A 27,272-nucleotide genomic window follows, 5' to 3' on the forward strand; every position below is an offset into this window, starting at 1 on the left:
CTCCTTGTAACCTGGGCCCATCAGGCCCAATAGTGCACAATATATAGTAAATGGTGCAATATCAGGAGTCCCAAGAGCCTGACTGAAGTTGGTGGTTGATACTGGGACTCCAAAGAGCCTGATTGAAGTCTGTGGTGGATACTGGGACTCCCAAGAGCCTGATTGAAGTCTGTGGTGGATACTGAGATTCCAAAGAGCCTGATTGAAGTCTGTGGTGGATACTGAGATTCCAAAGAGCCTGATTGAAGTCTGTGGTGGATACTGAGATTCCAAGAGTGCTTAGAAACACAGTGGAAGCAAACTTGGCAGAGACTTTCCACAGAGAAATTTTACAATTGACTACCAAACTCCCATACCATACCATCTTCTTCCGCTTATCCGGGGCCGGGTCGCGGGGGCAGCAGTCTAAGCAGGGATGCCCAGACTTCCCTCTCCCCAGACACTTCCTCTAGCTCTTCCGGGGGGACACCGAGGCGTTCCCAGGCCAGCCGGGAGACATAGTCCCTCCAGCGTGTCCTAGGTCTTCCCCGGGGTCTCCTCCCGGTGGGACGGGACCGGAACCGTCTGTCAATCTCCCGTTCCATCCTTCCCTCACTCGTGAACAAGACCCCTAGATACTTAAACTCCTCCACTTGAGGCAGGCACTCTCCACCAACCTGAAGTGAGCAAGCCACCCTTTTCCGAATGAGGGCCATGGCCTCGGATTTGGAGGTACTGATTCTCATCCCCACCGCTTCACACTCGGCTGCAAACCGTCCCAGCGCATGCTGAAGGTCCTGGTTTGAAGAGGCCAACACGACAACATCATCCGCAAAGAGCAGAGACGAAATCGTGTGGTCCCCAAACCTGACACCCTCCGGCCCCTGGCTGCGCCTAGAAATTCTGTCCATAAAAACCAGACTGTTCCTCCTGAATCCGAGGTTCTACTATCGGCCATATTCTTCTCTCCAGAACCCTGGCATAGACTTTCCCGGGGAGGCTGAGAAGTGTGATCCCCCTGTAGTTGGAACACACCCTCCGGTCCCCCTTCTTAAAAAGAGGGACCACCACCCCGGTCTGCCATCCCAAAGGCACTGTCCCCGACCGCCATGCGATGTTGCACAGGCGTGTCAACCAAGACAGCCCCACAACATCCAGAGACCTGAGGTACTCAGGGCGGATCTCATCCACCCCCGGTGCCTTGCCACCGAGGAGTTCCTTGACCACCTCAGTGACTTCAGCCCGGGTGATGGACGAGTCCACCTCTGAGCCCTCATCCTCTGCTTCCTCAATGGAAGATGTGACGGCGGGATTGAGGAGATCCTCGAAGTACTCCTTCCACCGCCCGACGACATCCCCAGTTGAGGTCAACAGCTGCCCACCTCTACTGTAAACAGCGTTGGTAGGGCACTGTTTCCCTCTCCTGAGGCGCCGGACGGTTTGCCAGAATCTCTTCGAGGCCAGCCGATAGTCCTTCTCCATGGCCTCACCGAACTCCTCCCAGGCCCGAGTTTTTGCCTCCACAACCACCCGGGCTGCAGTCCGCTTGGCCTGTCGGTACCCGTCAGCTGCCTCAGGAGTCCCACAAGCCAACCAGGCCTGATAGGACTCCTTCTTCAGCTTGACGGCATCCCTTACTTCCGGTGTCCACCACCGGGTTCGGGGATTGCCGCCTCGACAGGCACCGGACACCTTACGTCCACAGCTCCGAACGGCCGCTTCGACAATGGCGGTGGAGAACATGGTCCACTCAGACTCAATATCTCTAGCCTCCCTCGGGATCCAGTCGAAGCTCTGTCGGAGGTGGGAGTTAAAGTTCTCTCTGACAGGAGACTCGGCCAGACGTTCCCAGCAGACCCTTACAGTACGCTTGGGCCTGCCGAGTCTGTCCAGCTTCCTCCCCCGCCATCGGATCCAACTCACCACCAGGTGGTGATCAGTTGACAGCTCCGCCCCTCTCTTCACCCGAGTGTCCAAGACATACGGCCGCAGGTCAGATGAAACGACAACAAAGTCGATCATCGACCTGCGGCCTAGGGTGTCCTGGTGCCATGTGCACTGATGGACACCCTTATGCTTGAACATGGTGTTCGTTATGGACAAACTGTGACTAGCACAGAAGTCCAATAACTGAACACCACTCGGGTTCAGATCAGGGGGGCCGTTCCTCCCAATCACACCCCTCCAGGTGTCACTGTCGTTGCCCACGTGGGCGTTGAAGTCCCCCAGTAGAACGATAGAGTCCCCAGTTGGAGCACTTTCCAGCACCCCTCCCAGAGACTCCAAGAAGGTCGGGTACTCTGCACTGCCGTTCGGCCCATAGGCACAAACAACAGTGAGAGACCTATCCCCGACCCGAAGGCGCAGGGAAACGACCCTCTCGTTCACCGGGGTAAACTCCAACACATGGCAGCAGAGCTGGGGAGCTATATGCAAACCCACACCCGCCGCCTCTCACCATGGGCAACTCCAGAGTGGTGAAGAGTCCATCCTCTCTCAAGGAGTGTGGTTCCAGAGCCCAAGCCGTGCGTAGAGGTGATTCCGACTACCTCCAGTCGGAACCTCTTGACCTCACGCACTATCTCAGGCTCCTTCCCCGCCAGCGAGGTGACGTTCCACGTCCCTAGAGCTAGTTTCCGTGTCCAGGGATCGGGTTGCCTAGGCCCCTGCCTTCGACTGCCGCCCGATCCTCTACGCACCGACCCCTTATGGTCCCTCCTGTGGGTGGTGAGCCCACGGGAAGGCGGCCCCACGTCGCTCCTTCGGGCTATGCCCGGCCGGGCCCCATGGGGAAAGGCCCGGCCACCAGGCGCTCGCGTGCGAGCCCCAACCCCGGGCCTGGCTCCAGGGTGGGGCCCCGGCTGCGCCATACCGGGCGACGTCACGGAACTCAAATAATTTTTCATCATTAAGGGGTGTTTTGAACCAAAACTACCAAACTCAATATATTAAAACTGTATTTGATAATAATCTCCATTCAGACCACTTTTTCCTGTCTCAATCCAGCTGTATCAAAAAACAATCACTGATATATTGCAAGGTCAGCTACTTGGCCATTATTTATCTTTAGCTAATGACAAAGATGGAAATGTACCCAGTGTAACTCAGTGTGCTAATATTAAACTCTCATCAGTCACAACACATGCACATACACCCACGCACACTTTTGGAAAATGTAAACAGTGGTTATGCTTCATAGAAAATGGTTCATGTTTCAAGTTACTGTGAAAGTCACACAGTAAAATACAACTTGAGTGGATGTCTGAAACTGTATTTAGTGAAAGTAAATGTAAAAAATCTAATTCCTTATATTAAGTAAATAAAATGGCATACTTTATAGCTTTTTATGAGGCACGCCCATCACTTTCAGGCATCTTTTACAAACCCAGCATTTACATTTAGTGATTCCACCAGATCAGAGGCATTAAGGATGAATGCACATTCTCATGATGCATGAATTAGTACATTTTCTGTTAGGGATGTGTGGAAATATTGAATGTATGGAAGTTCTTTTGGAATGTAGTGAAGTCAAGTTGTCCAGAAATATAAGTACGTAACCTATAGGTTCTAATACTTTTGCCAACAGAGAAACTGAATGTTGGATTCATTGGCAAAATAAATAATGAAGTATAATTGTTTTGCGTTATTGGTTCAATCAAGTTCTATTCTATCTATTTTTAGAAACCGGATAGCATTTTATGTGAAATGTATTTGGAAATCAAGAAAAAACTTTCCACTGTACAGTAAATACCCCAAAAACAACTTACTATTCTAGATCAATTGATTGGCAGAAAAACATCATGCTATATATTTAGTTGCTCCTCAAATGTTACTGTTCTTTAACTGGCAGTATGTCTATGTTTGGTATTGGTTTCTCTGCAGTAAGTCTCTTCAATGATGCACAGGCTGTAATTATTTTTACATAAAACCTGTTTCTGACTCCCAAAGCATCATTATGTTGTGACACAGGCAAATAATTAAATAAACAGTCACATATGTTTAATGTTTAGCATGTTGCTCGTGAGAGCAATGACCAGGGTGTCTCCTGGTGTTCCCATGACCATAGAGACTACACTCCTCAGATTAGCTTTCATTATGAAAGCCCAGGGGATCGCATGGGCTCATGAGTTTGTGTGTATGTGTGTGTGCGCATGGTTGTGTACTGTATGTGTGATCTACGTTTGTGTACTTGTGGGAACCAGATGTCCCCGCAAAGACAGAAAAACCTGAAGACATTTTCCCTGGTTTTTGCTGGTCCCCACTAGGGAAAATGGGATTTCCAGAATAGGGGTTAGCTTTAGGGCAAAATGTACATATTAGGAATAGTGTTAGAATTGGGGTTACTTTCAATTTTAGGCATTATCAGTTAGTCTTAGTTGTTATAGATAGGTTAAGTATAGACAATAATAGTTGGGTTGTTGAGGTAAGGGTATGGTCAAGGTAAGCGTTAAGGTTTAATGCTAGGGAATATGGATCTCTGGATCTGGGTTAGGTCTCATGTCCCCAGAAGCAGGCAAAATAAACAAGTGAGTGCGTGTGTGTGTGTGTTTTATTTATATATACATGTGAGTGTGTGTGTTCTGTATGTGAGGGTAATGTAATGTTGATGGTCTTACGAGGAGACAAACACGTCCCACACACCAGTCAGATGCCATAACTGTCATTTCCCTCTGTCGATGGCTCTGGTGTCTATCCCTGATGTCAGTGTGGAAAGAACGGACCCTTTGGCTGCACTGGCGCGGGAGTATGGGGGTTCTAAAAGGAACGCTCTACTGAAGTGGTGCCAGAAGAAAACAGAAGGCTATCCGGTAAGGGCCCTGGGTCAAAACCTCTGTCTCTTTCTTTCTCTGTTGCTCTCTCTGTCACTCACTCTGTTTCTCCCTCTCACTCTGTTTCATTTCTGATTCTTTCTCTGGCTCTTTACTTTTCTCTCTCGCAAGTTTATGAGGATGTATACATGGATAAAATGAGACATCAGAGTCGATAAATTTCAGTCGTATTGTAGGAGTCAGGTTTTCTTTTCTTTTTCTCTTCAGACATTGAGAAGTAAATGGGGACACAGCAATTGAAACAGTGTTAACAAAATCTTCTGGTCCTGGACCATGTGAACATAAAACAAAGGAGCTCTAGAATAAAACAATGAAACAACTGCTTTACGCCTAATCCTATACAATTACAAAGGGAAGAAAAAGTTGACCGACCGATAAAATCAGCGCTGTATCAATAGAGAGAATTGTCGACTGAAGGGCTTCTCTCGTCATTGTCAGCGCTTCCCCTTGTAGGCTTCAAAGAGAGCATTCAGTAGGTGAGCTGCACCTCAGTAGAGGAAGAAACAAAACAACCAGGCATCCCAGCTGTGGTTTAATTGGGGAGTGCTCTGGGCTCCCCCATGGAGAGGACGTTGTTGTCGTCTTCCTCTAGCTGGCCACTGAAATCACACAACATGTACATTTGATTTATAGTTTATAGTTTAACTATAAATCAAATATATGTTGGTTCTTCCTCCATCGGAGATTGAAATCATGTAATGACGTTAGCTTGTCCAATAAAAACACATTGAAATCATTATGATTTTATTATGATTTTATTAATCAAGGGAAGGAATAGTTTAAGTCATTACTAAGGCTGTCACAATTCATTGAGTAATTCAAATAATTTGATTACAAACATTTCTTGATTAGAATCTAATGCCCTGAGGCTTCTATTCATCATGGCAGAGAATACAGAACGTTAAGGACGGAACTGGTGGTCTTGGAACAAAATGTGAAAAATGAGAGCATTTCACTTCAAAAGTGCAAAACTTCTTGCATTTTATAGCAGCATGTTGTATGCTAAAGAAAGGACAGAGGATGTATCATTAGCTCATGGCGCTGACTAGTGTTTATAGTTGTCAAGGTTTTATTGGGGAGCAGTGTCTGATCTATATACTGTATGAAATAAGGTTTTAAAACAACATGGCTCAAATGACCTGGACGGGACCCACAATCTTTCTCAAATGCCCTCCCTCCCGCAATTAGTTATTTTTTAACTAAGCAACATTATTCTAAATTTGGGGTTAATTCAGTTTTAATTAACAAAATGAACGGAAAATGTAAATAAATTGTTTTTAATTGAATAAGAAGCATTTAATGTTTTAAATTAAGGTAGCTAAGTATGTAGCCTAATGGAAATCATAGAAAGGGAACTTATTCCAATCAAATGCAATGTAAACTGAATATGAATTTATGTAAAATGATGAGTCGCATTGTGTTTATCTTAGAAATAGTGAATAAAATGTGGTCATTATACTGTAATAATGTGGTTTACTTTGTTTACTAAACTAGTGTCATGGACAAATTCATGGATGGAGCTACAGTAGGTCAGATTTATCTCAACAAATAAAGTTTCTGCCGATAGTGTTATGAACATGATCATCACAGACTTGCAACCATTTCTAATACAAACATGTTTCCTTTCTAAGCGTATGTCAGTAGTTTTAAGTTACAAAGATTACATTGTTTTTATTTTTATTTTTTTACATTTTATTATTCGAATATCTTGATTAATCGTTGGTATATTTGATTACCAGAATATTACTTACTGACACACCTTGTCTTTACATGTTCACAATCAAACATCATATTGGAGTTAACCTAGTCTAGTGGTTAATCAAAATAAATGTTTGTAGATTCTTCTGTCTGAGATCGCGATCTTCAAAATATATAACATATTCCTAAAAACAGGGAGGAAGTGTTTCATTCATAGGATGGAATTGTACATAGAATATTTAAAGCAGACATGGAAGAACATATGGATATTAAGCTATTCCATGTTGTGGTTAATAAACTCAAACGACTATGTGGGTTGTTCTTCCATTGGGTATTGCAAACCTGTAATGAATTTTCTATATATTAGTTGCTAAAGAACATGGTGGTGCTTAAGTTGCAAAAAAGTCCATGAAATCACTAGCAAATGGTGAGCAAACAGCAGTTATGAGTCCGAGCCACAAGCTCCAGAGTGCCCTCGGGTCTCACAGAGCCGGTCTATCTCTCTCTCCCTCTCTAGATATCTGGCGCCCATACAGTTCTATACATTCCATGTGTTATACGGTGGATGTTACTTCACTTCAAGGTTGGGTGGGGAACACTTTGGGGAACACATCTCTAGGTACTACTGTATGTCCTTATAAGTTTACAAACTTAGACCTGTGGGAATATCTGTGAATGCTTTCCATATTTAGCAAAAATAATCAGCAAATCAGCAAAGAATACGGCGAAATTGATGTGTGAATGCCGTGTGCACGTGTGAAGACATGTTATTTTGTGTTCTCTTTCCAGGACCTGTGTCCAATGTCCATTGAATGTGCTCATGTACACATTGCTTAGCCCCCGATAATAGCAGTTTAAGGATCCCATTAAACCCAGTGAGATTAGTTGCTGGGGTTAGTGATGTGATCATATAGGAAATCACGTGTGCCAGCTAATGCCACTAACAATTCCAGAGGGATTATTAGTTCTGGCCTGAAAAAAATGCTGTGGTTGGGAGTCTAGAGTTTTCCGTCTCAGCTGCATTCCTTCTCAGGATGGGATTGCTTACTGGAAACCCCAAGCCTGAAGTGCATCACTACCAGGCTCTGGTCAAACGTAGAGCATTACAAAGGAAATGTCATGCCATTTGGAATGCCCACCAACAGCATTTACAGTATCTCACAGAAGTGAGTACACCCCTCACATTTTTGTAAATATTTGAGTATAACTTTTTGTGACAACACTGAAGAAATTACACTTTGCTACAATGTAAAGTAGTGAGTGTACAGCTTGTATAACAGTGTCAATTTGCTGTCCCCTCAAAATAACACAACACACAGCCATTAATGTCTAAACCGCTGGCAACAAAAGTGAGTACACCCCTAAGTGAAAATGTCCAAATTGGGCCCAAAGTGTCAATATTTTGTGTGGCCACCATCATTTTCCAGCACTGCCTTAACCCTCTTGGGCATGGAGTTCACCAGAGCTTCACAGGTTGCTACTGGAGTCCTCTTCCACTCCTCCATGACAACATCACGGAGCTGGTGGAGGTTAGGGACCTTGCACTCCTCCACCTTCCGTTTGAGGATGCCCCACAGATGTTCAATAGGGTTTAGGTCTGGAAAGATGCTTGGCCAGTCCATCACCTTTACCCTCAGCTTCTTTAGCAAGGCAGTGGAGGTCTTGGAGGTGTGTTTGGGGTTGTTATCATGTTGGAATACTGCCCTCCGGCCCAGTCTCCCAAGGGAGGGGATCATGCTCTGCTTCAGTATGTCACAGTACATGTTGGCATTCATGGTTCCCTCAATGAACTGTAGCTCCCCAGTGCCGGCAGCACTCATGCAGCCCCAGACCTTGACACTCCTACCACCATGCTTGACTGTAGGCAAAACAAACTCGTCTTTGTACTCCTCACCTGGTTGCCGCCATGCCATCTGAACCAAATAAGTTTATCTTGGTCTCATCAGACCACAGGACATGGTTCCAGTAATCCATGTCCTTAGTCTGCTTGTCTTGAGCAAACTGTTTGCGGGCGTTCATCTTTAGAAGAGGCTTCCTTCTGGGACAACAGCCATGCAGACCAATTTGATTCAGTTTGCGGCGTATGGTCTGACAGGCTGACCCCCCACCCTTTCAACCTCTGCAGCAATGCTGTCAGCACTCATACGTTTCCCAAAGACAACCTCTGGATATGACACTGAGCACGTGCACTTAACTTCTTTGGTCGACCATGGCGAGGCCTGTTCTGAGTGGAACCTGTCCTGTTAAACCGCTGTATGGTCTTGGCCACCGTGCTGCAGCTCAGTTTTAGGGTCTTGGCAATCTTCTTATAGCATAGACCATTTTTATGTAGAGCAACAATTCTTTTTTCAGATCCTCTGAGAGTTCTTTGCCATGAGGTGTCCATTTTGAACTTCCAAAATTTGATGATTTGCCATGAGTGTGAGAGCGATGATACCAAATTTAACACAGCTGCTCCCCATTCACACCTGAGACCTTGTAACACTAGCGAGTCACATGACACCGGGGAGGGAAAATGGCTAATTGGGCCCAATTTGGACATTTTCACTTAGGAGTGTACTCACTTTTGTTGCCAGCGGTTTAGACATTAATGGCTGTGTGTTGAGTTATTTTGAGGGGACAGCAAATGTACACTCACTACTTTACATTGTAGAAAAGTGTCACATGTAAATATATATTCAAATATTTATAATTTTTTTAATTTACTTCGCCTAATTATGGCCTTGTTCTGTTGTTTAAGTTCCGTCAATTGCTCAAGCGAGGTGGTTAAGACAAGGTTGAGGGAGACTTGATGGCTGTCACTAGTTTTGCTAATAATGAATAAATGGTCCGAAATGACTGGATGAGTAGTCCGATCAATGGTTCCTTTTTATGGCGTGTTGGAGAGTGAACTTTGAGTGATGTCATTTGTGTGTCCTGGCTGCTTGCCAAATGCATGGCCTGGTTGACTAGGACTTGGTGTTGTTGTGGTACGCTTTCATCATTCAGAACCACTGCTTGTGTTGATAAGAAAAGCAACTCCTCTCAAATTAAAATGGTTGACAATAAGCTATCTGATCTTGACAGAGGCTAATGATTACTGGATTTGTTTATTTTTCTAGCACATAAACTCCATCTGATTGAGCTCTTCTGTGCAATAGCTGTTGTATTTAATCACCTGTGATCACTTTAACTAAAAGATGACCTAGTCCTAAACTTTTGACTGTATCTGATTTCTAATATTTTCTTTTATACACAAACAGTTTCTAAAGGTGGTCTGGGCTGCAATCTTGAGTGTGTATGGGTATTTGATTATCTACTTTTACACTTCGGGGTTTTCCTGGGGAGAGTAATCATTCTTTGGAATGCAATCATTTGGAATGTCTGTACAAAATCTTTTGTCTTGACATTGAGTGTTGCATAATTCTGCATAAAAGAATCCTTGTTTTTTGTGGCAGGACAGTACACTTTCATGGCTAATTCATTAATGAAGGAATTTATTCATTTGCATTTTTTGAATTTGGCATCCATCTCATGGCAATTCCCAGTACGAGGAACAGATATGGCCATGGGCATCCTCAGAGCACATGGTCTGGTAAGAGGAAAAGGTTACTGCCAGAGCTCTGCCACAAATGAAGGTTAATATCAGGCCGGTAAAGGTCAGAGGAGACGACCGACAGTGTTCCACCGTCATAGTTGACCGGGCCTGGCCTGACAGAACCCCACTAATTACCTGCTAATGTGTGGAGACAGACAGTCCTGTCACTGTGAAACACCTTTCCTTAAGGCTGCTAGCTTGAAGAAGGGGCAGTTGGTGAGATTCCCTGTCCAGCAACCTAATGACAACCTTGTCATTTTAGTTTGATAAAGGTTAGTGGAGTTTTGTATACTTTTCAAAAAGATTCTGATGCCCTGATTCCAGAATGTAGCTCTAAAGGTTAGTGGGATTCATACCCTCTAGTTTCAACAGATTTCTGTGTATTGTTCAGTATGTTCCCTTTTATCCGTTTAGTGTGTCGTGAGGGAATATTTCCCTACTAACAGGACTCTAGAAGATCTAATTCATTTTGTCAGGGTTGAAGGGGTCATGCAGGAGGGATATTATTATGTGTCACCCTGAAGAAGACGTATTTGACCAGTATTGATGCCGAAGTGTGTCTGTGTGTGTCCTCCTCTGCAAGGTTTAGCTGAGGTAGGTGTCAGGAAATTGTCCTCGTATATTTTCTCATCTGTCTGTGTGGAGCCAGAATGGCCACTCTCAGACAGGCTCTCTCAGACTGCCCCTCCTCCTTGCCAGAGTGGAGGGGAAAGGTCAGTTATTATTACACTACAACTGAATTGTTATAAGTCTTGTTGTCAAACAAGACTCTAATTTAACTCTGATGGAAAACAACTCTGTAATCAAGAGGGTACAGTGTCTTGCAAAAGTATTCAGACCCTTCCATTTTCTATTTGATTTCTTTGCAGCCTGCAGTCATGAGATTAAAAAGTAGGAATCAAAATGTGGTATATACATAACCCTACTTCACACAAATCAAATACAAAACAGGGTAACACTTTATTTTGAGAATCCCAAAAGTGTGTCTGTAGATGCTATACACATTATCTACACATTATCAGTCACATTTTAACTAACCAACTATTAACCTTAACCTTTATTCTAACCCTAACCTTAATGTTTACCCTTCTTCTAAACCAAACCTTAATGTTTACCCTAAGCCTTCTTCTAAACCAAACCCTAACCTTAATGTTTACCCCTAAGCCTTCTTCTAAACCAAACCCTAACCTTAATGTTTACCCTAAGCCTTCTTCTAAACCAAACCCTAACCTTAATGTTTACCCCTAAGCCTTCTTCTAAACCAAACCCTAACCTTAATGTTTACCCTAAGCCTTCTTCTAAACCAAACCCTAACCTTAATGTTTACCCCTAAGCCTTCTTCTAAACCAAACCCTAACCTTAATGTTTACCCCTAAGCCTTCTTCTAAACCAAACCCTAACCTTAATGTTTACCCTAAGCCTTCTTCTAAACCAAACCCTAACCTTAATGTTTACCCCTAAGCCTTCTTCTAAACCAAACCCTAACCTTAATGTTTACCCTAAGCCTTCTTCTAAACCAAACCCTAACCTTAATGTTTACCTCTAAGCCTTCTTCTAAACCAAACCCTAACCTTAGCAAACAGATCCTTATCAACAGATTGTTGAACGTTTCTTTATAGTATTACTTTATATAAAACACCTACAGATGAAAATTGGCACTCGTAATCAAGTGTCACCCAAAAAATAAATACGTAGATAGGTATTCGTTATGAAATTTAAATAGAAAAGTTTGCATTAGTTGCTCACTATTATTCCTCTCTCTTAAAAGGGTTCTCTTAAAAAGGCTTGACAACATACATTTAGTTCATTTTTAACTCTTACCACAGATTTTCAGGCAGATTTACATAAAAAATGCACCTAGGTACACGTTTTACTGTTATTCTACCAGGGAAGTATGACTTACCCCCTAACTAGACAGGTGGTTTTACTGTTATTCTACCAGGGAAGTATGACTGACACCCTAACTAGACAGGTGGTTTTACTGTTATTCTACCAGGGAAGTATGACTGACACCCTAACTAGACAGGTGGTTTTACTGTTATTCTACCAGGGAAGTATGACTTACCCCCTAACTAGACAGGTGGTTTTACTGTTATTCTACCAGGGAAGTATGACTGACACCCTAACTAGACAGGTGTGTAGTGGCCTTTCCACTAGTGAAAACTTAAGGCCACTGAGGGTTGCCCAATGGGTTCAGTGTTATGACGTGTGCTTCAGAAATGCAATGTCCAAGCACTAAATTTCTTTGTTTGTTGTGTCCATTTATTTACAGAATAGTTTCTCCATCACATTCATCCAGGCGATATAATATAATACACGTTCTCCAAACAAAGATTCTCCAAATTGCGTTCTTTCCGGTAGCCTCACCGCACACACTCCTGACACACGAACATGGTTAAAACTGTTTTGCTTCCCCCTTTGAGACAAAGCCCTGGTGTCTGTTCCTGTGAGCTCACCTATATACAAATGCTACCTGGCTCAATACACCCCCTGGTGTTCACATATACAAACAAACCATAAATATACAATTATACATAAAATGGCTCCACACAAGGTGGTTTTACTGTTATTCTACCAAGGATGTATGACTTACCCCCTAACCAGACAGGTGCTATTAATGTTATTCTACCAGGGAAGTATGACTTACACCCTAACTAGACAGGTGGTTTTACTGTTATTCTACCAGGGAAGTATGACTTACACCCTAACTAGATAGGTGGTTTTACTGCTATTCTACCAGGGAAGTATGACTTACCCCCTAACCAGACAGGTGCTATTAATGTTATTCTACCAGGGAAGTATGACTTACCCCCTAACTAGACAGGTGGTTTTACTGTTATTCTACCAGGGAAGTATGACTTACCCCCTAACTAGACAGGTGGTTTTACTGTTATTCTACCAGGGAAGTATGACTTACCCCCTAACTAGACAGGTGGTTTTACTGTTATTCTACCAGGGAAGTATGACTTACCCCCTAACTAGACAGGTGGTTTTACTGTTATTCTACCAGGGAAGTATGACTGACATCCTAACTAGATAGGTGGTTTTACTGCTATTCAACCAGGGAAGTATGACTTGTCTGCTAGAACCTGGGATAATATCAATATATATTCTTTCACACTGAGTTTGTACCTGGGATGTAACTCAGGATAACATACTGTACATGTTGTGCATGATATTTTCAACACCACATTAAAATTGTATGCAATTATTTCTGCAACTATGTATAAAAGTGTAGATTTTCTTCAGCAAAATGTTTTTCCTGATTTAACTTAGGCATCTCTAATCAAAGGGGGGTTAATACTTATGCAACAACTACATAATAGCTGTTGATGTCTATGTATTTACCCTACCGTTCAAAAGTTTGGGGTCACTTACAAATTGGCGTCTTTTTGAGGAAAGCAATCACATTTCCAGTGTTGACATTGTTGATGTTGTAAATGACTGTTGTAGCTGGAAACAGCAGATTTTTTATGGAATATCTACACAGGGGTACAGAGACCCATTATCAGTAACCATCAGTCCTGTTTTCCAATGGGCATGTTGTGTTTGCTAGTCCAGGTTTATCATTTTAAAAGGCTATTTGAGCTTTAGAAAACACTTTTGTACAGCTGAAAACTGTTGTGTTGTTTAAAGAAGCATAAGACTCAAAATGGCCAGAAACAAAGAACTTTCTTCTGAAACTTGTCAGTCTATTCCTGTTCTAAGAAATGAAGGCTATTCCTTGTGAGAAATTGCCAAGAAACTTGAAAATCAACAACGATGTTTACTACTCCCTTCACAGAACAGCACAAACTGTCTCTAACCAGAATAGAAAGAGGAGTGGGAGGACCTGGTGCACAACTGAGCAAGATGACAAATACATACATTAGAGTGTCTAGTTTGAGAAACAGACTCCTCACAGGTGCTCAATTGGCAGCTTCAAATAGTACCGAGGCAATGTGATGGTCTGGGAGTGCTTTGGTGGTGGTAAATAGGGAGATTTTTACAGGGTAAAAGGGATCTTGAAATAGGACGGCTATCACTCCATTTTGCAACATTTGGCCATACCCTGTGGACAGCGTTTGATTGGAGACAGTTTCTTCCTACCACAGGACAATGACCCAAAGCACAGCTTTGCAAGAACTTTTCAAGAAGTATTTAGGGAAGAATCAGTCAGCTGGTATTCTGTCAGTAATAGAGTGGCCTGCACAGTCACTGGATCTCAACCCTTATGAGCTGTTGTGGGAGCAGCTTGACCGTATGGTACGTAAGAAGTGTCCATCAAGCCCATCCAATGTGAGGGAGGTGCTTCAGGAAGCATGGGGTGAAATCACTTTAGATTACCACAACAAATTGACAATTAGAATGCCAAAGGTCTGCAAGCTTTAATTGCTGCAAATGGAGGATTCTTTGCCGAAAGCAACATTTAAAGGAAATTATTATTATTTCAATTAAAAATAATTATTTCTAACCTTGTCAGTGACAATTTCCCATTCATTTTGATATATTTCCCATTCAAACTAATTTCATGTACAGTATGTTTTCATGGACAATAAGGACATTTCTAAGTGACCCCAAACCTTTGAATGGTAGTGTATAATCAATAGGAAATACCATTACAGATTAAATATAACCGGATTTGATTACATTTTGTAACTATTAGATTACATGAATAATAGCATAATAAATAGTGTGTCATTATTGATTAGGACAAAGGGCAACATGATGCTAATCTGTATTTGATTTGAAATCCTCCTGTCACATCCACACTAAATGAGTTGTTGATTTTGAAAAACAAGATACAGTGTGAAACCAGCTGAGCCCTCTCGCCTAAATGCCATCGGCTAAATGCCATGCAGAAGACATCATCATGATAAATGATCTGTTTCAATGACCATTAGATTATCTCATCTTTTCTGAAATCTGATTTTCTCAGACAGTTTATCACCTTCAATACAAAGTGTTTTAAAACAAAAGGCGTCATTGATAAAATAGCCTGTTTAGAACGTGCTCAGGTTTCCTTCTGTATTTTTATCACCGCGTGCTTTGATGTTCTTTTTTGGGTCAGCTGTAGATCCCCGGATAGGGAGTTTTTCAATTAACCAAAACACAAAAATAAAAGCCTTGTTTATTGTTCAGGATGGGAACAATGAGGAGAAAGCAAACAGACGGGCCTAGCTGGGAGACTGAGTCTGGGTTGGACAGAACAGAACACAGGTTCACACTGAGGAGATGAGGCCCCCCTCGGCCATCCGGCCCTCTCTGAAACACAAACACAAACACCCCCACACGGCCTGGAGGGAGAGGGGAAGGAGTGGGGTGAGGATCACAGCGGGGTGAGGAAAAGGGAAGGGGATGAGGAATTGGGGGGTTTTCTAGACATTAGGACAGTGTTTCCTAAACTGTGACTGGCGATCAGAGGTCGTCTGATTTGATGAACATGGGGTCGTGAGAGAGGCTTGTGTGCCTGGTTAAGTTAGTAACCTCTGGTGGTTGCTAAATTGGGTTGTAATGAACAGAATTTGAGTTATCTTCCTAAAAAATTATACTCATTTGAACATCTGAATCTGCAAAATATTATGACCCCCTTTCCTTAAAGGGTAAGACTCAGGGATATATCTGCCTGATGATTCCCATGGCAACGCTGTTAGAACAGAGTGGACAGGACCCTGAATGCACTAAATCTGTCAGAGAAATAAGATCCAAAATCCAAAAGGTTTTCTACTCTCATAGCCCCTAGACTTTTGTCACTCTTCCTTACACCCCAGGAACAAAGAGCGAGAATAGGGAGGCACTGTAGATACGGGGAGAGGGGGAGATGGAGAAGAGAGGACTCGAAAAATAGAGAGGAGTGAGATACACAGTATTGTATTTTCAGGTATTTTTACTTGTATTGATAGACAGTAGGGAAAGACAGAGGGCTGGATCACTTTACCATTGCCTGCTGCTCTGTGTTTGTGTGTATGTCTGCCCCAGCTGATCCGTTCTTTGAAGCTGTCATTAGTCATGATGATGATTCATTGTCCAGCTATGGAAGCTTTCCTTTCTTTGTCTTTTTTTGTTCAGCCACTGTCATCCACTGACATATGGACAGACAGAAACAAAGACAGGGGCTCAAGGTCTTGTGGGAGTAGTGGGGACTAAGAATACTCAAGTCACTAAATTATTTTGCTGTGTAAACTTACATAAATCGTGCCCTTTACCCGACACCTTCCAAAGTAGTAGGATGCTACTGGTTCTAGGACCTCTACTTGTTCTAGGACCTCTACTTGTTCTAGGACCTCTACTTGCTCTAGGACCTCTACTTGTTCTAGGACCTCTACTGGTTCTAGGACCTCTACTTGCTCTAGGACCTCTACTGGTTCTAGGACCTCTACTTGTTCTAGGACCTCTACTTGTTCTAGGACCTCTACTTGCTCTAGGACCTCTACTTGTTCTAGGACCTCTACTGGTTCTAGGACCTCTACTTGCTCTAGGACCTCTACTTGTTCTAGGACCTCTACTGGTTCTAGGACCTCTACTTGTTCTAGGACCTCTACTGGTTCTAGGACCTCTACTTGTTCTAGGACCTCTACTGGTTCTAGGACCTCTACTTGCTCTAGGACCTCTACTTGTTCTAGGACCTCTACTTGTTCTAGGACCTCTGCGTGTTCTAGGACTTCTACTTGTTCTAAGATTCTGCTTGTTCTAGGACCTTTACTTGTTCTAGGACCTCTACTTGTTCTAGGACCTCTACGTGTTCTAGGACCTCTATTTGTTATAGGATTCTACTTGTTATAGGACCTCTAATTCTTCTAGGATTCTGCTTGTTCTAGGACTTCTACTTTTTCTAGAATCTCTACTTGTTCTAGGATTCTACTTGTTGTAGGATCTCTACATGTTTTTGGATGTCTACTTGATTGAAATTAAGGGACCAATGAGTTACGTTGTTACGTAATTATGTTTCGGTAACTTCATGCAGTGCAACCCTTTCTGGCCATGGTTTTATTTTATTATTTTATTCTCCTCCAAATACACATCCTTGTGTCAAGAGAGAAATGTCAGAAATGTCAATTTTGCTACTTGAGCAAGAAAGCATTAAAGGATTTGGAATATTTATTCACCAAAATGTGCCATTAAAAAAAACATGCCTCACACAAAAATATATCTCCTTGCTGTTTATAGATTTTCAACTGAACTTATGTTCATTTTCTAGTCCATACCCTGAAAATCTATCTCAAACACAATTGCACTGCTCATTTGCAAGCTTGGGGCCTTTACGGTGATTAAAGAATAAGTATGACGTTTCAATGAGATGTCTTTTGTGGCTGCAGCATGTTCACCTTAGAGAGACATGTTCATTTGAACACAAATGGCTCTTTATTGAAATTGCTTAAAGAACAACCCGGAACCATGAAATTATCTCAAATGTAAAGCTCCAGTATATGCCATTATGTCAGATTGTGAAATGCATATTGCAATGAGGTACATTTTACCTTGCCTAGTTAACTGTGATTTATTTCAATGTGCCTATATTTAAAATACTTTTATTGTCTACTTTGGGTGGACAGTTATATTTTAAACTAAGTCTGGAGAAGGGAACCCAATAAGGGGCTGGTCAGGTTGTTACACACAGATATCCATAGATTTTAGCCCAAATCCCTCTGATGGTACCTGGCTATGTAAATTCAAATACTAAGGGGAATGAATAAGTAAGACATTAATCTTTCATTTTACTCTGTCTCTCTCACTCTGTCTCACTCTGTCTCTGTGTCTCTCTCACTGGTAGTGTAAAGGGGTTCTTGATATACCACATTAATCATCAGTCAGGGTGTTTCCCTGGTAGCTCCATCGAGAGTGGGTGGGGTTCCTCTGTGGTTACTGTCAACTGAGTGTCAACTGTCATATTATCAGGCTGGCACCCATCCACAGGAAGGAAGATAACATAGTCAACCTTTTTTATTTGCCCCTGACAGTGTTATTTATTTCTCTATGAATACATCTTGTTGTTTATTTCTGCTGTGTGTGGTGTAGAGCTGACTGACTGCACTTCTGACTGGACGGCTGACTGACTGCCCTTCTGACTGGTTGGTTGACTGACTGGGTGGCTGACTGGGTGGCTGACTGCCCTTCTGACTGAGTGGCTGACTGACTGCACTTCTGACTGGATGGCTGACTGACTGCCCTTCTGACTGGGTGGCTGGCTGACTACCCTTCTGACTGAGTGGCTGACTGACTGCCCTTCGGACTGGGTGCCTGACTGCCCTTGTGACTGGGTGGCTGACTGACTGCCATTCTGACTGGGTGGCTGACTGACTGCCCTTCTGACTGAGTGGCTGACTGACTGCCCTTCTGACTGGGTGGCTGGCTGACTACCCTTCTGACTGAGTGGCTGACTGACTGCCATTCTGACTGGGTGGCTGACTGACTGCCATTCTGACTGGGTGGCTGACTGACTGCCCTTCTGACTGGGTGACTGACCTATCCACACTCACCTCTGTTTTTCCCTCCCTCTATATTTTGTGTCAAGCGAGACGTTTCCTGACGCTTGATGCTGTGTTTGCTTTTCTGAGCCTGCTCCCAGAGACTGCTGTTGTTTTAACATTCGCCCCCCCTCAGGGGCTGAACATGGCCTAGCCAGGATGTAGCTCTGTGCCTCCCGGAACAAGACACACACACAGACTACAGACCCTACATCCTCCTATATCTCCCTTCTCAACCAATATGTCATTGTCAAGTCAGGGCCTGTGTGTATATGTGTGTATATGTGTGTATATGTGTGTGTATATGTGTGTATATGTGTGTGTATGCGTGTGTATGCGTGTATATGTGTGTGTATATGTGTGTGTATGCATGTGTATGTGTGTATATGCGTGTGTGTGTGTTTCAGTATTTCTGGCTGTGTCACTCAATGCTGCTACACTCCACAGATGGACAGACAGACAGGACTGTTAAGGGGGATGTGTGGGATTCCAGCCTACATGACTGCACAGGTCTGGGACACATACCATAGTGATCTGTCAATAATGGGGATGTCTTCAAATCTGTAAGGGGAAAGGCAGACACAAGCTGTGTGAAAATATTAGACCCACCAAGGTACTGTACATATTTCCAGTAGAGATCAAGGAAATGGAATTGTGGCAAATGTGTTACTATACAGATACACCATTATCTGACCATGTCTTAATTCCTTAATAATTCCACAACAATTATGTGCAAAGAAACGTTGATTAAAGTTGTCAATTCCAAATGGAACCACATCTGCTTTCATTTGCCCAAACTAGAAATACTACAATTCTCCCAGTACATCTTTGCAGCACTTCATCAATCAGGCCTTTATGGTAGAGTGGTTAGATGGAAGCAAATTTGGAGTAAAAGCCTTATGACGTGCCTCCTGAAGGACTCTGAAAGTAAAAAATTAGCTGGTCTGATGAGATCAAAATTGAACAATTAGGCCTGAATGACAATCTGGCGAAAATAAGGTACCGGTATCATTACAAGGCTTACAACTTCTTCATGCTAAAGGGATACTTCTCGGTGACAGGAACTGGGAGACTGGTCCTGGGGGAAGGCTAAATGAAGAATACCCAAGAAGACTCAAGGCTGTGATCACTGCCAAAGGAGCGTCTCAGGCACAGAAGAAATGGAAACACACACATACCCATAAGTGCTACAGTTGGGTTATATGCAAATATGCAATTTTTGCAATCCACATACTAGGGAACATGTCTGACTGAGATGCTAAAACGTTTCATTGACATGAGAGCTATGTAGATAACATTAATTAAGTTTAGTATAAAGGATATAGCTAGTAAAGTTAATAATCGTTCTACAATCCTGTTCCCAAAAAAGTTGGGACGCTGCGTAAAATGTAAATAAAAACAGAATGCAATGATGTGCAAATCATTTAAACCCAGTATTCAATACAAAATAGTACAAAGACAACATATCAAATGTTGAAACTGCGACATTTTATTGTTTCTTGAAAGATATATGCCCATTTTTAATTTGATGCCAGCAACTCATTTCAGAAAATTCGGGGCAGATGCAGCAAAATACTGGAAAAGTTGTGTAAGGCAAAAAAAAATTTACCTGGTGGAATATCACACAACTAATTAGGTCAGTTGGCAACAGATCAGTAACATGATTGGTTATTAATAGATCATTCCACAGAGGATGTGTCTGTCAGAAGTGAGGATGGGGAGGAGTTCACCACTCTGTGAAAGACTGCACAGGCAAACAGTGCAACAATGTAAGACTAACATTTCTCAACATACAATTGCAAAGAGTATGGGAATCTCATCACATACGGTACCAAATAACATGAACAGATTCAGATAATCTGGAGAAATCTCTGTTTGCAAGGGACAAGGCTGAAAACCAATATTGGATGGCCATGATCTTCGGGCTCTCAGGAGGCACTGCATTAAAACCAGACACGATCTGAAGTGGAAATCAATGCTTGGGCTCAGGAACACACCATTGTCTGTGAACACAGTATGTCGCTGCATCCATAAATGCAAGATAAAACTCTACCATGCAAAGAAGCAACCATATAAAAACAAGATCCAAGACCACTGCTACCTTCTCTGGGCCCAAACCCATTTAAGATGGACTGAGGCGAAGTGAAAAACTGTCCTGTAGTCTGTTGAATCAAAATTGGAAATAATTTATAGGAATCATGGACGCCACATCCTCTGTACTAAAGAGGGACTGTCTGACTTTTTATCAGCACACAGTTCAAAAGCCGGCATCCCTGATGGTATGGGGGTGCATTAGTGCACATGGGAAAGCCTTGCTTATTTCAGCAGGACAATAGCAAACCACATTCTGCACGTATTACAACAGCATGGCTCCTTAGTTAAATACTCCAGGTGCTAAACTGGCCTGCCTGTAGTCCAGACCTGTCACCCATTGAAAACATTTGGCACACTATGAAACGAAAAATAGGACAAATTAGACCCTGAACTGTTGAACAGCTGAAATCCTATATCAAGCAAGAATGGGATTACATTTCACTTTCAAAACTACAGCAATTGGTCTCCTCAGTTCCCAAACGTGTATTGTTAAAAGGTGATGCAACACACTTTTTTTAAACTAGTTGCTAAATAGTTGCTTAGCTGCAGAACTAGATCAGCTACTCATGTTAGTATTAATGCATGAACATCACTACCCTCTCTACTAACTGTGTTGACATACCCAGACATAAAATAAAAAGTGCATAATCCCCAATGGCTTGGGGCAATCAGTGATGTGCAAGTCTTTAATTTAGAGATACTCTTATGGGCTTACATTTGACTCAAATTGCCATAATAGTTTATAGGCTACAGTCTGAAACTGTAACTTAGTTGTAGGCTGATGTTTTCCCAGAATTCTTTGATATCCACTCAGGACACCAGACGTTTCCTCAATACTTAAACAAAATGTGTTAATAAAAGAGGAAACATTGATTCCTACCCAGTCTTTGGTCTTTTGGTGCTACCACCCTAGAAAAGGCAGCCTCTGCTCAACCCAGTCAAAGCTCTTCTCTAATCTGGCACCCCAGTGGTGGAACCAACATTCCCTTGAAAACAAATGAAACCTGAACATTTTTAAAAAACATCTAAAATCCCCCTGCAACACCCCAATTGCTTGTATTATTGTGTGGTATATCTCACCATGCTATCTTTAATGCAGTACCTTACATCAATCTGGAAAAGAGAGCCTCTTAAATTACTGAAATGTTCAAATGAATGAGTGAATCTGGTGAATCTAGAAATATTCTATGCAATTATAAAAAAAATCCTGGGAATTATCCATAATGTCAGTAATGAAGCATTTGGTTCTGTCCTGTAAACAGCAGCAGCTTCTGTTATTGAACACTGAAGGGAAGTCTACATCAGATGGCACCCTATTCCCAATGTTGTACTGTACTTTTAGTTCCAGACTTACTGTGTAAAGGGAATAGGGCTAGGGACCCTTGTGTGACTAACGGGAATGCTTTGCAGCTTTTGATAGGCAGCCAATCTGGGACAGACAAAGGGACAGCTAAGTGATAAGGTGCTGGATGCAGACAGGGTCTGCTCTCTGAGACAAGACTCTGATGGCCAATCAAAGGGGGTTAATGGGGTTTAAGGTCTCAGGGGACCTGGAAGGAATGCACCCGGGAGAGGAGCCCTCTGGCTGGGTGCCGTGTTCCCAACATCTCCTCTAAATCTGACAGCACATGGAAGCCATGGACATGCTGCAATGCAATGTTTATCTCTTCAGTAAAATACACTGGAATATGGATTGCGATTGTATAAACATTTTAGTCTGCATTTCAAGTAATATAATGACAAAGTTCACATTAGGTAACTTCGGGAAGTTCATTACATTGAAGAGATGCCTACATTTGAAAAATAAATTAGGGTTAGATGGTCTTTGTGTACAACATTACCTACCAAAGTACTAGGTCTAATGGCCGGTCTTTTGTTCTGGGTTGAGGAGAGAAATAGCCTTGTGTGATCCCACCTCTTCAGGAGAATCTCCTTTTCATGGATAACCACGTCAAGTTATAGTGCCCCCTTTGTCAGGAGAGTACTCAGAATGTCTAGTTAATCTATGGTGAAAGGAGAGCACAAGAAATTCTCATAAAATTCCTAGGGGAACCCATTTGGACTGGGCGTCTTGTATTTCTTCTAGAGCAGTGTTATTCAAACTTTTTTTGCAGGCATCCAATTTTTTTTCCAGAATTTGAGGTGACCTCATTTTCTTTTTTTCAAAGCTTTGCAACCACACTGCAAAACCACAAGTGTGATTATCTCTGTTCTATAGAGTACTCTGTACTTAGGAATTAGGGTAGATTACATTCCTTTGGGAATTTCTGAATGTTTAAAGGATTAGGGTCTGATTTAGACATACATACTGTACAGTTAAAAGTAATCTCAGAAATATTGGAATCTGTTTCTGAAGTCCTTGGGAGGAGGAAGTAGTTACCCATTTACAGTTCCCCCCTTAAACATATCTTTGTTTTCATTGGTTTCAAAGAAAAGTATAATTTGGGCCATTTTAAACTTCACAATACACTGGCTCCATGAAACACTGAGGGCTAAACATTGACCCTGTCTTACTCTGCACAATATTTCAGAGACTCAAGGAGAAAATGGCTTGTTATCCAAGATTACAATGTTTTGGTGCTTTACTGTATTATAGGTATAGAGGACTAATTTAGCATCAAGCAGGAAGTAGTACTTTTGTATATAAACACTATGGACATGAGAGTGAACAGAGCATTCTCTACTTGTGGAGTTAGAGACTCTCCAAACCTCTAATAGTTTATTGTGCTTCATTTAGGTTTTTAGGATTTCCCTACAATTCGAAATAGGAGCAGAATTGAAAGTATTGATCCAGCAGACTGTTCAGGCTAATCAGTATAGACTGGGAGATATCTGTTACCAGGGCTTTCCTAAAAAAGATGGGATTATCTGTAATTAGAGGGATTGACATGGAGTGGATCTCATCTATTATAATCATTTAACGACCATCCCTGTATGAAATATTGGTTTTGTGCTGGAATGGAATTATTTTCCGTGTTGCCACACCTCTCGCTCTGGCAGAAAAGGTAAATTGATACACTTGGCTGAACCATGTTCACCTGAACATGATATGGGACACATTTTTCATGTGTGTTTTAAGAATATAATGACAGAGAAAATATTTTAAATGGGCTAAGACTTTGCATCTTTTGAAGTCTGTTCCAATGGAAATGTGTGATTGCATCTACCATTGAGTTGCATGAACAGTTCCCCCGCCCAATCAGCATCTCCCACCCCTCTTTGCAGGTTTGACCTAAAAAAGAGGGAATACAAGCACCAGAAAGAGCCACAGCTTGTAGAATCTGGCTATCATCTGGCAAAATTTGGTGCGTTCTCCAGACAGCTCCAAGAAGTAATCCTCAAATATGCAGATGGCATGACCATAGATCATAACAGAATCACTGGTTCAAACAGCACAGAGTACCGGTTCTTTTGTTTGGTAATTGTGGAAGCGCTAATGAAAGGACAGGGTTTTTAAGCTGAAACTGGTCCATGAGTGGGCAAGATTCTGTATCCGCTGTTCAAAAAACGGGAGCACATCTTTCTTCCTGGTTTCAGCAAAGAGATTCTATAAGAAAGTCGTAGGACAAAAGATGATTCTGGTATGCAAAGACCGTAAAGATACTGAATCTGCTCTGGCTGCCCACAGTGTTATCTGTTAGTCTCTGTTTGTTTCTCTCAAGTTCAGCTCACCTCTTCTCCAGCTTGTCGATTCGTGTTGAATTCTGAGACACATGCAAGTCCACATATTTGGTTATCCATTCAAGGTTGGCAAATTACTGGAGTGGCAAAGGGATCAATTTGGGCATTTAGGCTAGCCCATTGATAGCCATCTACATTTCCTCTGCAAGGGTGCTAGACTCATACAGATTCCCTAGAGCAACAGTTAGTGAAGTCATTGATATATGTCTACCACATGGCTGGCTTGACAGGAGCTTTAGGATGGCAAGTTCTTTCCTGGCTCTAGTGCTAGGTTCATCCCTGCCCATTTCCACCAAAAGATGCTATGTGAGCTCACAAAGAATATATGTATAGCACTGCATATCAGACATTTAATATAATTTGCTCTCATTGCACACTGACAAGGAAATGTGAACTTGCATGACCAGCTGAAACAACTCCTTTTGTTTTCCCTTGTGTATTGATCCATATGTTTATGGGCTTGATTGGGTATTATGTGGTTTCCTAATCTTGTCCCAAACTTGTCTTCTTTGGGAATGAGCCAAAACCAAATGCCAATTAAAGTAAGTTGCCAGTGCAATTTTAAATAAAAATTGAATATAGTTTAAATTTGACATGCTTCATCAATAACAGGTGTCAACTAAAAGTGAATTGCTTACTTATTTTAGGCAACATTGAATTTAAATGAGGTGGTTTACATGCTTTTGTTTGTGTTTAATAACTGTATGTAGCTACTAAATGTGAGCTTGTTATTGTTTGGTTTCTTATCAAGATATCTGCTAGTAGTATTAGAATTACACCCTCTCTCTCATTTTCCCTCGTAGAACATCGATGTGACCAACTTCAGCAGCAGTTGGAGTGATGGCCTGGCGTTCTGTGCTCTTCTACACACATACCTGCCTGCACACATCCCTTACCAGGAACTCATCAGTCAAGACAAGGTATCTACAACATAAAAAACACACGCACAACACAGGCATGCATCAATGCACACTTTTGGATGAAAAAATACACACACACACACACACACAGACCGAGACGTTTTCTAACAGCGTTCCAGTGAATAGATAATAAACATGGACACCTACAGGATGTGACATTTGATCCATTCATGAATGTCAGGAACATTATAACCTTAACACTCCCAATGTATTTCAAATGGTCCTTCATTTGAGTATATTTGCGAGTTCCTTCACAGTATAAATCCTGTTGTATGGGAAACATAGGCCCAGATTTACTAAAGGTATGCAGTGGCACAGACCTGTTAACATATAAATTAGCGTTCCACTGTGACCATCTAATAAAGGATTTCACAAGCATTTAGTGCTTATAAAACCAACAAAATGTGGTGGGGCATAGCAACACACTTGAATCCCTTAGACTATTGCATGGGAAGCACACAGCATATATCTTTAAGGCTATCATCTATTACCTGGTGATAAACACACAAGTACACCTGTGTGTTCCTGCTGACAGACAGCTCTTCATGTATATGCAGGTGGCATATGGAGATCAGAGAGCAGGGCGGAAAAACTCACCAAGCTCACAACTGTTATTACAATAAATAAAAAATACACAGTGTCATTGTTTTGATATTTGAATGGTTACCTGTATTATTATTATTTTGTAAGTATAAATGAAAAAGCATCAAAATAAGGAACTGTGATGCTTTATGTGCAAAACAGGATATAATCATGTTTTTTTTGTCTTTTTTAATGGCCTACAAAAATTATTTGAATTTAATAAGAATGTTTAAAGTGATTCATATGGTGAAACACCAATGTTTCAGCCATAAAGCACCTTCTTCAGGGTGTAGTCCCCTGTATAGTATATGGGGACATCAAAATTGATTTCCCTTGTGGCCTGGGCTGGTTTAGCTGTCTAAGTCGCTGCCTGTACAACACACGTACTGGATGCATTTGAATCCGTCTCTCTGCTTTTCTAGCACACACTTCCACTCTTAGATTTCCTTACTTTCCTATCTAATGAAATAACATTTTCAAGACAATCAATAATTATTTACCTTATCTAATGAAACCCCAAAATACTTAATCCCAAACATTTTTAAATGGGGACATGGACAACATCCCCATTTGTCATGTGTAACCATAAAGTTGTGACATCTCTGAGTAAAACATGTTCAAACACAGTACACACATGATAAACTAGCTAGGTTGATTATTATGATACAACACCCTCCCATGATGTCCTGGTGACTGAGACTAAGCTAGCCCGCCACTAGTGAATAATTTAGTTAAGGCTTTGTGTTGGCTTTAATGCATTCTGCTGAGTGGCTTCCTAACGCCTAGGCCTTCAGGCCCCCATTGACAGAAGAGTGGTCTTTCTAGAAGGTCTTTTGGTTCTTCTATTTCATTCCGTTCATCTAAGCTTTCTGTTATAGCTGAAAATAATTTCATTGACATTATTTGTTGTTAGACTCCAGCACCATGGGAGTTTAGCCTCCAGCTTCCCAACATCAGCTGTCATCCTTTATTAAACTCATACTCATATTTAAGTTTTTACTTACCCAGAATCATGAATACCATTTGTATGTCTCTGTGTGCAGTGTTTTAGATAAATCAGGTTGCCTATAGTCTACCGGTACAGTAGCCAACTCCTCTCTAAAGGAGGGAAATGGACCTTATTATTCCAAAGCGGGGACTTGGTCATTTATAGGCTTACAAAGCTCTACCATAGTATTTATCAATGTCATATGTTTTACACTTTTACTGTGAATCATAAACTATGCTATGACAGAGTAAATAGATGGGTTAAAAGATGAGTATTGTGTTGTAATGACCAACCCCGTTTGTTGTCCCAACAGGGCCGGAATCTGTCCCTGGCGTTTCAGGCTGCAGAAAGCATTGGCATCCAACCCTCCCTGGTGAGTTAGACTGAACCACCAGCGACCATTCAGAGGAGCCTGGGGGTTTTGACCTTGTTTATAACTGGTTTATTTGTTTTGCCACCTCTTATCTCATGGCTACAACT

The 27,272-nt window shown here is 42.0% G+C and overlaps 1 long non-coding RNA gene across 2 annotated transcripts in view; it reads left to right on the forward strand.

Annotated features, from left to right (window-relative positions):
- Positions 1-27,272, forward strand: part of specc1 — a 109,388-nt gene that overhangs the window by 75,934 nt on the left and 6,182 nt on the right. For both annotated transcript variants that reach the window (XR_002196966.2, XR_002196965.2), the window contains exons 12-14: positions 4,685-4,787; positions 25,106-25,222; positions 27,106-27,165. This is a non-coding gene — a long non-coding RNA (sperm antigen with calponin homology and coiled-coil domains 1). The remainder of the gene's footprint in view (positions 1-4,684; positions 4,788-25,105; positions 25,223-27,105; positions 27,166-27,272) is intronic.

This window comes from Esox lucius, chromosome 7, assembly GCF_011004845.1.
Source record: "Esox lucius isolate fEsoLuc1 chromosome 7, fEsoLuc1.pri, whole genome shotgun sequence".
In the NCBI taxonomy this organism is placed as follows: Eukaryota; Metazoa; Chordata; class Actinopteri; order Esociformes; family Esocidae; genus Esox; species Esox lucius.